Consider the following 14,003-nt stretch of genomic DNA (forward strand, 5'->3'; position numbering starts at 1 on the left):
CAGGGAGTCATCATCGATGATTATTGCTCTGTCCATACTCAATAAGGAAATTGTAGGAGGATTGTAGGACTTGACAAGGAAATTCTGCTTCCAGATGTTTCCCTCAGAGCCCCTCTGGACGGGTGCTATTGGGGGGCATCTGTCATGGTGGAAGAAGGGCACTGGCAAAGGGCTGGATCACTCTGATGTCTCCTCACTGGTCTCTTGTAGTCAATCAGTGCAACTCATGCATCACCCCCCTACCCAAATAAATCTGTCCTCCAAGGGGTCTGATACTTGCCTACATGTCTATATTATCATCTGGAACACCTGTAATGCAGGATCTGGGACACAGTGAACACTTACCCAAAGAATTCACACAGTCACCTCCTGGAGCAAGACAGGATGTTTCCTTCAACCCAGAAAGCTTTCTTTCTGCCAATCAGGATCAACCCAGTGGCTTCTGCATCCATCACCGTGGCATTGACCTTTATTCCACTACATAAATGTAAATCCTCCTGTATGCATATGGCGGTGTGGCAGCTGGGGCTCCAATAAGAAGACTCTAGTCATTGTTATGATAAAAAGAGGTTTATTAGGGAAACACCTAGGAAAGATAAAAGGAGAAGAAGCAGGATGGGGCAGGTGAAACCTTCAGATCATAAAGAAAGCTGACACCTTTCTTAACTTTGCAATGGCCTCAGCCTGCTGACGACTGCTGAGCATCCTTTTCAAGACTCAGTGTAATTGTCCTGGAAGGCAAAAAGGCCCTTGTTATTTCAGTCTGAACTTATTTTTCCTATACACATTTTATCTTTTATAATATTACTGTGGTCCGGATGAATATTTTAGTGTTCTGTATCTGTGTGTTCTGTATGTGATGAAACAAACTTGAAGTCACATCTCAGAAAGAGATCTCTGAATTTAACTATGTATAGAATCTCATCAGTACCATTTTTTATCTGATAAGAGCTAAATTTTAATAGAACATAGAGTCAATGCCTTAGCTCCTGATATGGAGATTGCGGATATCTGGTCCAGACTATATATAAATATAAGCATAACTTAATGCGATGTCCTATAATGAATGTAGGGTGCAAAGAATTTCATTTAAACTATGAGAAGGGTGGGTGTCCAACATGTGCCACATAGTTTTCAAGATGCTCTCTTCATGTTCTTTATCTGTCAATCCTCAGAACTTTATAAAACCAATATTATGCCCTTCCTGAACATAACAAAACGGAGGTCCTAAGTAGATCTTACTGAGAGAGCAGGAACACAGGCAAAGAATTGGGCTATTGCATGGTATGTTTGCAGTCATGAAACCAAGAGTCAGGGGCAGGAAACTAGGAGATGCTAGGGACATGGTGATGGAGGATCAGCTGGGACAGCTCGTGAAGGCTTTGAATGCCTTGCTGAGAGAATGACTCATTCTGGAGGCCAAGGCAGCAGCTCCTACAAACTAGATGCTGTCTTCACTTTCGGTTTCACTTGGGCATAATAAACTGAGGCAGACAAAAGTTCTGTCAGAACCAAATTAAATTTTCCATATCTACATGGGATTCCTTCATGTAGATGCAGAGCCTTCGCAATCCCAAGAGAAAAATCATCTACATTATGAAGTCAGGGCTTTATGACAACAATGGTATTTTCATCAACGTTACTGCAGTATTGCCCCTTGTGCCATTTGACCACAGGTGCAGCACCTCTGCCTGGACCTCATGCTTGCTGTCAAATTCCCTGCTCAAATTGCTGCCCCAGTAGGGACAGCTTTCCAGCTCCAATGATTTGAATTCAAGAAACATCCATCTGGCATCAATTCAGTTTTTCCATAACTTCAGAACTCTCCCGATTATTTCCATGGAGATTACCATCTCCCTCTTTTTACTCCAGGGCCCTCTACTGGGGCTTCCATGATGGGTGACCACACACTCTGTGCCATTTCATAAAGGGGTCTCTCTTCTGTAGGGCATCTTAAGTTCCTGGAGACTGGGGTGTGTGTTATCCCTTACAGAGCTGGGCGCAGCTGCAGAACTGATACTTCTGGCTCTCTATAGAAAACTTCCTTCCTTGTCTCCAAGGGACACCTGCTGCTCAGTTCTATGGGTGAGGATGGTGCAGGCCACAGTGTGTCTTAAGACACTTGAGGAGGGTTACAATGTCCTTGGCCAGGCAGACCCTTGCACTGGAAAGTGTTGAGTACCAACTATGACTTTTGCTGCAAAAGATTTATATTGTCCACATCACTCTACCAAATGGTGGAGGTGGAGGTGGAGGTATGGGGCAGCTCTGAGAGGCCCCTGGATAGAGAAAGTCACTCGTAACTCAGCATTGGCGGTGGAGGGCCTCCCATGGGGTGATGCATAAAGGGCATCTTGAGGAAAGGAGGGGACCCTCTTGCTGTCTGCACAACAAAAATTAAAGTTTTTATATATGTTGAAATGACAATTAAAATCAATGACACCAACAAAAACTGAAACCAAGGAGGCAGGGTTAGGGTTTGGCACCATTGCCTCCACCAAGTTTCCAGAGAGTATCCATGCTGGGAAAGGTGATCCATTTCCCTCGGTCCCTCAGACTGCTTTAAAGTTAAAGGATGCCATGGGAGAGAAGCGCTGGCACTAAACACATCGCTGCCTGTGTCTGCAAATGTAGGAAAGACAATGAGTCTGTACCAGAGCATTAACGGAGGTAATTTCAAACTAGTCGAGAATTCACATTCCAAACATAAAAAGTCTAATTCCAAGGTCCTTCAGCCCTCTCTTCAGCAACACCAAAGAAGCTTGCTCTTTGCAGATTGAAAATAGACAGAACAGGAGGGGATGAGAGGTCCATTGTCTACACATGGAATAATAGCTACTCTTCAGAGACCTTTCACAGGCCTCTCATGTCTTACCTCAAATTCTAGAACTTAAAGTTAAATCTGTCTATCCTGATATAAATAGAAGGGAATAGAGTTTCTGAGAGGAGTAGATTATCTGCCCAAGGTCACAGTATGGAAGAAGCAGAGCTAGTTTCAATGTCAGGCCTGTCTGCCAAGCCCTACTTTTTACTTCTCTGCCTGCTTTCCTGACAGAGGGGTTTTCTATCCTTCGGGGCTACTGTCCAGGGGCACAAAGACCTTAGGAGAGATCATATTTTTGTAGTCCTTCAGGGAAACTGGGAAGTGTTTCAGACAGAAACATTACTTGTACAAGGTAGAGGAGCTCAGCTGTTATATTTGTCTAAATTTATAGGTAACATTATATGTTAAATACATTTAAGATGCAGACAAAATATAACCCAAAATGAGGTGGGAATTCTCAGCAACAGAATTAAATATACTTTGACTTCAAGGTAAACAAATCTCGTGTGGTACATTCAGAGGACGTACCAGCTCTAACAACTACACGGTCTACATAAGAATACACAGATGTGAACATAATTTGAAGTCTTTCTTGGAACTTGGCCCTCAAAGTCATTGGAACTCATAAATACGTTCACTTCTCAATATTTCACTCATCGTGCATTTCTACTAAATTATGCAACTTCTAATAATTCGGCTAGTTTTTACTGGGGATACAACTAGAGGGATTCTGCCATGGCACATTTCTAAGCACAGATGGGGCAATGATAAATCCTGACATTTCAAATGAATTTGTTTAAATGCACTAAAAATTGCATGAAGCACACAATATAAAATATAAAATGTGACATTTCACATTTTACTGTAATGAGGATGGTAGAAGATGTTCTAATCAGGTGATCAGTAAATCCAAAATGAGGAAAAGTGTAAAATAACAACAAAGAACACACTTCAGGAGTCCGGTGATACAGTTCTATGGAGAAAGCCCTGTGGAACCCTTTGAGCCAAAAAAAACCCCAAAAAACAGAAACAAAATGCATGTTAAAGTTTAAGGGTTACTTTTATCAGGTTAGAGGAGTAATAGTACAAAGAAATTTATAGAGCTCTCTAATGATAAAAAACTAAAAACAAAAACCAAGGAAACTCTAACAATAGTAAATAAAATCTTGCTGTCTTAAAGCAAGAATTCTTAAAGAAGAATCTTGTACTAGACTAGGTATCTGCTGAGGCAAATCCAGAAATTGCATCTCTAGCCAGGACATAGGTGCCACATTTTAAACTGTTCTGTGTGGTTTTTCTTTGAGCACTTAACTAAGTGCAGGAAAATGGGCACTGAACCCAATTCCTTTTAGAGATATCTTTTCAGTTGAGATTAACCCCATGGTCAGGGTGGAGGGTATTTGCTGTCACTTGAGGGACACCATAAGCAGCACCATAAAAGGAGGACAGGCCCAAGGAGCCACTGTGGCCGGTGGACCTGAGACAATAGCGAATTGTCACCCCATGAGGCAACCTCCTGTCTTTGGCTACATGAGGATTGTCTGCCTGAATACAAATAATTTTAGTTGGATTTTGCAACAGAAATTAATTTACAGCTATGCACAAGGAGCTCCCTACCTCTCTATGGAAGGCGAGGCATGTCAGGTTTTACTGGCATTGATGTCTAAATGCCTCCTTCCTCTTGGGGCTTCTTATTTTGAATTAGTTCCAATCTTGAGTATAGAAAAAGAATGGACTTGAATAAAAATTATAATATCATGCTCATTAGTAGATATCAAATAACTTGGACTTAGAAACTTTAACATGGTCAAAGGGATCAAACTGAATGACAAACTGAATGACAAACTCTCATGCCTAAAGGTATGTGTAGAATCTACTCTTGAATGTTTAGAAAATTGTAAAATTGTAAAACATGTGAAAGCAGATGCCACATGATTATAAGGGCACAATTGGATAAAAGCATCGTCCCATAGTTTCCTTATTTATTATTTAACATCTGGAAAGTTCTGAGTTGATAAGCTATAATGTTCTTACCCATTCTCATTATTTTCTTAATTCATCCTGCCAAGAATATCTTTCATCAAAAAGCTTTATTATTGTTTACTTATGCCCTCACCATATTGCACAGGACTGCAATAACTGAGTCTGTTTATATCAAATAGTGGAATTGCCAGGTCATGTAGTGGTTCTATTCGTAGCTTTCTGATGAACTGCCAAAGCCTGTTCCATAGCAGCTGCAACATTTTAGATTCCCCACAGGCAATAACTGTTCCTATTTATCTGCATTCTCTCCAAAGTTGGTATTTTCAGTTTTTATAATAGCAGCCAATCCAATGGTTATGAAGTTGCATCTCATTGTGGTTTTAATTTGCATTTCCCTGACATCTAATTATGTGCTTTTTGGACATTGTATATTTTCTTTGGAGAGCTGTTGGTTCAAGCCTATTGCCCACTTTTTTTGTTTGTCTTTTTGGTTGTTAAGTTGAATGATTTCTTTACATATTATAGATATTAAATATTTATGTGGTTTACATATATTTTCTCCCATTGTGTAGATTGTCTTTTTACTTTCATGATAAAGTCCTTTGAAGGACAAAATTTTTTTTAACTGTGATGAGGTCCATTTATCTATCTTTTCTTTTGTTGCTTGTGCTTTGGGTATAAAATCTAAGAAACCGTTGACTAACACAAGGTCCTGAAAATACTTCCCTATGTTTTCTTCTAGGAGTCTGATAGTTCTAGCTCTTATATTTAGGTATTTGATCCATTTTGAGTTGCTTTTGCAGATGGTGAGGAAGGAACCCTCCTTCTTTTTTTTTTTGGTTTCAAGTGGAGATCCAGATTTCCCAGCACCATTTGTTGAAGATACTATCCTTTCCCAATTGAGTTGTGTTTGCCACCTTGTTAAAAACTCAGGTGGCCATATATGTGAGCATTGATTTCTGAGCTTTCAATTCTATTCCATTGGTCTATATGTCTGTTCTTGAGCCAGTACCATACAGTTTTGATTACTGTGGCTTTGTAATATTCTTTAAACCCGGGAAGTGTGAGTCTTCCAACTTTTCCTTTATTTCAAGATAACTTTACAATGAGAATGTTCTCAAATTGATTGTAGTGATGAATGCACAGGTCTGTGACTATAACAAGAGCCACTGATTGTACACTTTGGATGGACTGTGTGGTGTGTGAATAAAACTATTTAAAAAGAGAGAGAGAGCAAGTTCTGGGACAGTTGACAGAGAGAAGATCCTGGATCAGTTCTTCAGGTTGCCACCAACAGATTGGTAGTGACATACATGCACCTTGATATGTATTTAAGGGTTAGTCTACTCCCTCCCAAACTCATGACTAGGGACCCTCACTGGGAATGTGGGCTGGTGCTGTAATTTTCTGAGGAAGAAGAGCCAGTAAGTCCCATGAGCATTTCCAACTGTTTTTAAGTTGCCTTTTTTTTTTTTTTTTTTTGCTTCAGCACTCAGTTACAGCAAACTTTTTAATTGTTTTGCTCATCTCTGAGAAAGTTGGTTCTGCTGATTTCTTCTGATCTTCCAGTGTTGCTACTGGGTGCAGAACCCTGGAGCTTCTTACTCTGCTTTCTTGCTGGTGTCATTCCTGTTGGCAGTTTGAGACCCATAAATTCACAGAACACACCAGGCAGGGCCATAAAGATTTGCACTTAGAGTGAAGCTGCAGGGTCTGTGGGAGGCAGACTTTGCAGTAATGAGAGGGTGAGGTGCACCCCTCGTTGCTGCAGAAGGATGTGATTGTCTCATTTGAATATTCTACTGATTGACAGAGAAATGAAACGTATTAGGTGTTAAGCACAGGGTTGTTAAGGATTCCACACAAGACAGCGAGTCAAAGATTAACAAATTTATTAAAGGGATAAAGTAGGGAAGAAACAGGTGGGCTCCTGAAATTGGTTCCCACCTGGAGAGCCAGCAGGAAGAAAAAGAAGATGGCTCTGGTTCTTTGTTCTGGGGCTTGTTGACTTATTGCTGAGGTATTCTCCTTTGATGTACAGGTGCATGCATCAGGCAGGGTGAGATGCTGGCAGGGGAGGGTGTTAGCAGCAGCACTGTCTGGAGGATACAATACTAGCTAGTATGGCAATGGGTTCATATTTAGGTCCTTTGACCTTCCAAGGACACTGAGGAGGGGCCTGAGGGAGCCTCTGCAACAGAAGTTCCTTTTGCTCTTAGTCTGAAATCCATCATTAGGTTGTGTGCAGCTGGTCTGGCAGATGGGGGACATATCCGGATGGGAAGTATTTCCTGCTGGGTAGGGAGGCATATCTGCTGAGAGCAACAGAACTCACCATTAGGTCTTTGGGGCCCTGTGAGGCTCAAAGATGTCATGGCAGCACTTGAAATGATTGGACTTATATATACCGGGCCCTAAGACTTCAAGGATAAAAGATATGTACTAGCCCTGAATTATTTAACTCTGGATTTCTACAAACAAGAGAAATAAACTTTGATCTTGTGGGTTTTTTTTTTTTAAGACAACTTGAGCTGTTTGGGGTCTCTTACCCTTCCATATAAATTTGATGGTTGGCTTCTCCATTTCTGCTGAGAAGATTGTGGGAATTTTTATTGGGATTACACTGGATCTACAAGTTGTTTTGGGTAGTATTAACATCTTAATGATATTTAGTCTAACATCCACAGACATGGAACATCATTCCATATTTAGGTCTTTACTTTCTTGTAGCAATGCTTTGTAGTTTTCTGTGCACAAATCTTTTGCATATTTTGTTAGATTTATTCCTAGATATCTGATTGTTTTTACTATTGTGAGTGGATTTTTTTTCTTGATTTCCTCTTTCAATAGTTCATAGCTTGTGTGTAGAAACACTACTGATTTTTATTGTTGATCTTGTATCCCACCACTTGGCTGAATTTATTTATTTGCTCTGGGAGCTCTGTTGTGGATTTTTCAGGATTTTCTGTAGATAAGATCATATCATCTGCAAGTAGTTTTAATTCTTCCTTTTTAACTTGGGTGTCTTTTAATTCTCTTTGTTGCCTATTTGCTCTGGCAAGAATTTCCAGTTCAATGTTAAGTAACTTTGGTGACAGTAGGCCTCCTTGTCTTATTTCAGATGTTACAGGGAAAGCTTGCTGTCTTTTATCATTAGGTAAGATGCTAGTAGTGGGATTTTCATATATACTCTTTATCATGTTGAGGAATTTTCTTCTTTTCCAGTGTTCTAAGTCTTTATATCCTGAGAGGGTGCTAAGTTTTGCCATATGCCATTTCTGCATCAGTTAAGATGATCATTTGTTCTTTCTCATTCATTCTGCTAATGTGGTGTATTACATTAATTGATTTTCTAATGTTGAACCATCCTTCATTACCAGGGATAAATCCTACTTGGTCATGTTGTATAATTCTTTCAATATACTGTTGGAATCAGTTTGCTGGTATTTTATTGAGATAACTGCATCTTTATTCATCGAAGATATTGGTCTGTAATTTTCCGTTTTGTGGTATCTTTATGCATCTTCGGTATGAGGGTGATTTTGCCATCTGTTTCCCAGGGAAACCTCCCTCCTGGGTATCTGAAGTTGGCAAGCTTTTGTTCAAGACTGTCTGCTTTTATAGATTTTTATACTCCTTTCATTCTTTCATGCTGCTTTTGCCTGATGGCAAATTCTGGGAGAAGGGTCACTTGGGGAGGACTTTCCCAATTTGGTCTTTCCAGGCCAAAACAGGGTCAGGGAACCACAAAAGGGGCACAGACAAGCCCCAACGTGCCCTGTGGTCAGGAAGGGTGCCCCAAACTTCTCTATTGACTTTTTTCCAAAGCTGAGCTTTCCTGGTCTTCCCAGTAAATGTAGCCCTTCAGCTAACCGGCCCCTACAGCCCTGCCTGCAGAAGCACAGCGTCTGTAAATCTCCACTGCCTCCACCCCTATTTGGGGAAGGTTGAACAATAGTTTCAACCAGGGCACAGCAATCCAAATGTGCTAATCAAAAGCTGTGATCGGTGCTTAGTTGTGCAGTACCCTGTTCTTGGGCAAGAGGATTTTTATGTCCCTTGCATTCAGTAGCAGCTGATAAGTGACTGGACTCCAGGGGTGCCTGCAAAGAGTAGGGAATAGTGCCAGTAACCATTGTGCAGAGAATGCAATGTACAGTTCTTTACCATAATTCATCAGTCTCTTATTCCTGCTCTTCCCAGGATACTGTACAGCATTCTTCTGGCATATGAAGATTCAAAACTGTTGTTTCAGACATTTCCTGCCTCTTTACTTTGGTGGAAGAACTGAGTCCTGGAGCTTTTTCTGCCATTTTCAGTTTGATCTTTTTTTAATAAACAAGTTGATTGAAAAATTTATTTGGAAAGGCCAAAGAACTTGAATAGTGGAAACAATTTTGAAAAAAAGAATAAATTGTGAGTGTCACACTACAACATATAGATCAATGGAACAGAATGGAAACTCCAGAAATAGTCCCACATAAATATCCCAGTTGATGTTTTAAAAATTTTTTTTTCCACATGGGCAGGCTCCGGGAATCAAACCCGGGTCTCTGGCATGACAGGTGAGAATTCTGCCAGTGAGCCACTGCTGCACAGCTCCCAGCTAGTTTTTGACAAAGATGTGAAAGTAATTCCAGAAGTCCAGATGTTTTATATCCTTTCATCTTTCCTTTGATAATTGTATGAAAAACCTGATCTCACATCATCTTGGTAAGCATGCCACGTGCTCCGTGGGCAGCAAGAAAGCAGTGGAATAACTCCTGCTGCTGCATCATGGCAACCATGGGGACCCTCGTCTTCAATGAATATGGATGCCCTTTCCTCATCATTAAGGATCAGGACTGCAAGCCTGGTCTTATGGGCCTTGAGGCCCTCAAGTCTCATATAATGCCTGCAAAGGCTGTAGCAAATACAATGAGAACCTCACTGGACCAAATGGGCTTGATAAGATGGTGGCGGACAAAGATGGCGATGTGACCGTAACCAATGATGGGGCCACCATTTTAAGCATGATGGATGTTTTTCATCAGATTGCCAAGCTGATGGTTGAACGCTCCAAGTCCCAGGATGACGAAATTGGAGATGGAACCACAGGAGTGGTCATCCTGGCTGGTGCCTTGTTAGAAGAAGCTGAAAAGTTGCTGGACCATGGTATTCACCCAATCAGAGTAGCCGACGGCTACGAGCAAGCTGCCCTCATCGCCATTGGGCACCCGGACAAGATCAGCGACCGCGTTCTTGTGGACATGAAGGACACAGAACCCCTGATTCCGACTGCAAAGACTACACTGGGTTCCAGTGTGGCCAAAAGCTGTCACCACAAGTGGCCGAGATTGCTGTGAATGTGGTCCTCATGGTGGCAGAGGAGGGACTTTGACTTTGAGCTCATCAAAGTAGAAGGCAAAGTGGGAGGGAGGCTGGAGGACACTAAACTTATTAAGGGCGTAATCGTTGATGAGGATTTCAGCCACCCACAAATGCCAAAAAAAAAAAGTGGAAAATGCAAAGACTGAAATTCTCACATGTCTGTTTGAACCACCTAAACCAAAAATGAAGCATAAGCTTGATGTGACCTCTGTAGAAGATTAAAAAGCCCTTCAGAAATATGAAAAGGAAGAGTTTGAAGAGGTGATTCAACAAATTAAAGAAACTGGAGCTAACCAAGCTATTTGCCAGTGGGGTGTTGATGATGAAGCAAATCATTTACTTCTTCAGAATAACTTGTTTGCCATTTGTTAATTTGGAGGACCTGAAATTGAGTTGATTGCCATTGCAACTGGAGGATGAATTGTTCTAAGGTTTTCTGAACTCACAGCTGGAAGCTGGGTTTTGCTGGTCTTGTAAAAGAGATCTCATTCAGGACAACTAAAGACAAAATGCTGGTTATTGAGCAGTGTAAGAACTCTAGGGCTATGACTATTTTCATTCAAGGAGGAAACAAGATCATCACCAAGGAAGCAAAGTGATCTCTTTTATTTACCTTGTGTGTCATCAGGAACCTCATTTGTGACACTGTGCTGTCTATGGAGGTAGTGCTGCTGAGATCTCTTGTGCTTTGGCGGTTAGCCAGGAAGTGGGTAAGTGCCCAACCTTGGAGCAGTATGCAATGAGAGTCTTTGCCGACATGCTGGAAGCCATCCCTATGGCCCTATCTGAAAACAGTGGCATGAATCCCAGACGATGACCAAGTCTGAGCCAGACAAGTGAAGGAGGAGAACACTCCTCTTGGTATTGGTTGTTTGCAGAAGGGCACAAATGATATGAAGAAACAATATGTCATAGAAACCTTGATCAGCAAAAAGCAACAGATATCTCTTGCAACACAAAAGCTTAGAATGATTTTGAAGAGTGATGGCATCTGTAAACCTGGAGAACCTGAAGAATAAGGAAAAAATTTAGAATAAAATGTAGTTGTAAGATCCACTACTGTGATTAAATAAAGGGGTGTTTTGTGATACATCTACAGCTGTTTATTATTTCCTTTTTCAGATACTGTAGATGCGCTAATAAAAATATCTGTTTGGTAACTATAGCTTCATTTGTTCAAAGACATGTAATCAGAGGGATACTGTCTTACAAGCTTTTGTATTCATTATATTAAAGGGATCTCTTTAAACAAAACAAAAAAACAAACAAACAACAACAACAAAAAGAAAGCAGTGGACACAAGGCTCCTGTGGGTAGCAATGTTGCTGGAGCTTCTTTGTCACCAGAACCCCTTTCCAAGCTTGACATCTTGTGGCAAGAAGGAATCCAAGGATGACACAAGCAGATATAAGCAAATAAAAAAAAATTTATCGAAGAAAAAGTAAGTAGATGCTGAAAGGGTGAGCATGGGTGTGCTGAAGAGAGAGACACGCTGGTGTGATAATTTTTAAGACTTGTGATTCACCTACACCAAACTGCTTTCCTAAGGAATTACACCAATTTACACCATATCTGGCCATATCTGCATGAACCAAGTTCCCTCACATTCTTGCAAACACTAAAGTTCTAAAATTTTTATAATTTCATTTTTTTTTCATTTTTAAACTTAGCTTTATTTCCTTGTGTGAAATCTCCATGTCTTTTGACCATTTATTTATGATTCTGTGCTACTTTTCTCTAAACAATGCACAAACAGCTAAAAATAAAAAACTTCCAACAGGGTTTTCATGAGCAATGGTGTTTAGGGGATGAACTCACTTATAGCTCTTGACTCCCTCTACAGCCATATTTGCTTTTTCCTCTGCTTCTGACAGTCCTGTCTGACTTTTCTGCTGTTCATGTGCATTCAGTTTGTGCCTCCTAGGAGGGGAAGGAGGTACACACTGGGCAGGCAATGGTGGCTCGGTGGCAGAGAGCTCGCCTGCCATGCCGGAGACCTGGGTTCGATTCTTAGTGCCTGATGGTGAAAAAAAAAAAAAAAAAAAAAAGAGGTCCACACCACATCCAGTCACCCATGTAAGATTTTTGATGTTGAGAACCCAATCCACAAAGAGAAAAAGAGCCTTCAGGGGACCTGAGGTTGCTGATCAAGGGCTGTAGGAGTGATGCTTTGGAGGGGGCTACAGGGAAGGAGCTGGGAGAGGCCGTCAGGGACACATGGAAGGGAAAGTCCTTGCACCCTGTGGAGGAGGCTGGACCGATGCTCCAGGGAGTGGTGTGAACTCTATAGACTGTGAGCTTGGAACAATACAGCTGATGTACATTCTAGAAGTTGTACACTAGTAGCTGTAGAGAGGATAGGTCAGGGCTCAGAAGAGCAGGAAATGTGAGATAAGGAGAGTAAATATGACACTGAGACAGAAAAGGAGATCAGGCCTGAGCTAGGACATGAGGTTTGGAAGGAGAATAGGGCAGCAAACAGGGGACTGAATAGATTTTAGAGGTGATGAATCTATATAAGGAAAAAAAGCAGTAGTCATTTAGGTAATCATAGGACTACCACAAGTGAGAGATCCATTTTGCTAAAACAATGACTGAAATGAGAAATATCTCTCTTAAAAAGATCAGAAATTAAGTATGAACTTCCACAAAATGTGTTAAAAGTAAACAAGGGCTGCTCGGTGATCACAGAATGAAGACAAAAGTAAGTGACCTGGTTTCAGAGTTTAATGGCATTACAGTAGTGACCTTAAAAATGAAAAAAGTAAATTTTTTTACTTTAGGTCTTCTCAGAGACTGCTACATTCTGCAAAGAATGAAGAATGGAGCAGACACAAACAGCAATGGCCAAATAAAGTCCATTTTCAGAGAAATAGTTCTAAAAAGGAATAACTCAAAAAGCACTAAAAGCATGTATATTTCAAAAGTAACCTAACTTTAAATTTGAAAGAAACATTTATGAAGAGTAAGGGATTAACTAAGTATAATTCTCCAAGAATGCCAAACCACTCTGTACCATTTGGGTGGAATATTTGCCTTATTTTAAGTCCAAAACAAATGACACTTTTGATAGTTCAAAGACATCAAAGATTTTATTCTACTGAAAAACTTTCAAGATTTGCAAGAGGTAATATAACACTCAAAATTTGTAGGAGGTAATAAAACAAATGAGTAGAACATCTGAATTTAGTAACTTGGTCACAGAGAAAGCAAGGATAAAGCATATGCTGGAAAACAGAAAGGAAAAGGATCATGAAAAAAGACAAAGCAGCTTAGCAGCAGCAATTTGTAGTATCAATACACCTTCTGCCCTCCCAGATAAATCACAGGCAAGGGTACTTGGTGACCATTTAGGATGGAAAGAAAAATACAGATTATGGAAATAAAAAAAGTAAGGACAATGCTAATTCTGTACTGAATGAAGTGTAAAATAGGACAATTATCTTCTTTGGTCCACACATTCATTCCTACAGTAGTATTATAACAATGACCACATGAATATTTTACTCTTCAGTGGCCATCATTTGCTGTTCACAAGATTTCATCAAGAATCTCTACTTTTAGTCTTAGAGTTTTGCATTCTTCTTCTCTTGCAGCATTCCCAGACCTCAATATATGGCAATCTTCTTCCAATTTCTTTTCTTTTCTTTTTTTTTTTTGCATGGGCAGGCATCTGGAATTGAATCTGGGTCTCTAGTATGGCAGGTGAGAACTCTGCCTGCTGACCCACTGTGGCCTGCCCTTCCAATTTCTTTTTATTTTCTGTAAAGGAGAAAACATTTGTCCACTCTGTGTGAGAATGTAGACTTGTGAGCTTGGTCGAGGC

At 40.5% G+C, this 14,003-nt stretch overlaps 1 long non-coding RNA gene and 1 pseudogene across 1 annotated transcript in view; one reads left to right on the forward strand and one right to left on the reverse strand.

Moving 5' to 3' along the window:
- Positions 1-578: 578 nt before the first annotated feature.
- LOC143666622 (uncharacterized) overlaps positions 579-14,003 on the reverse strand; it is a 39,373-nt gene continuing 25,948 nt past the window's right edge. The window contains exon 3 of the long non-coding RNA XR_013167697.1: positions 579-731. This is a non-coding gene — a long non-coding RNA (uncharacterized LOC143666622). The remainder of the gene's footprint in view (positions 732-14,003) is intronic.
- Positions 9,584-11,196, forward strand: LOC143666621 (T-complex protein 1 subunit epsilon pseudogene; annotated as a pseudogene).

This window comes from Tamandua tetradactyla, chromosome 23 (assembly GCF_023851605.1).
Source record: "Tamandua tetradactyla isolate mTamTet1 chromosome 23, mTamTet1.pri, whole genome shotgun sequence".
Classification (NCBI taxonomy): Eukaryota; Metazoa; Chordata; class Mammalia; order Pilosa; family Myrmecophagidae; genus Tamandua; species Tamandua tetradactyla.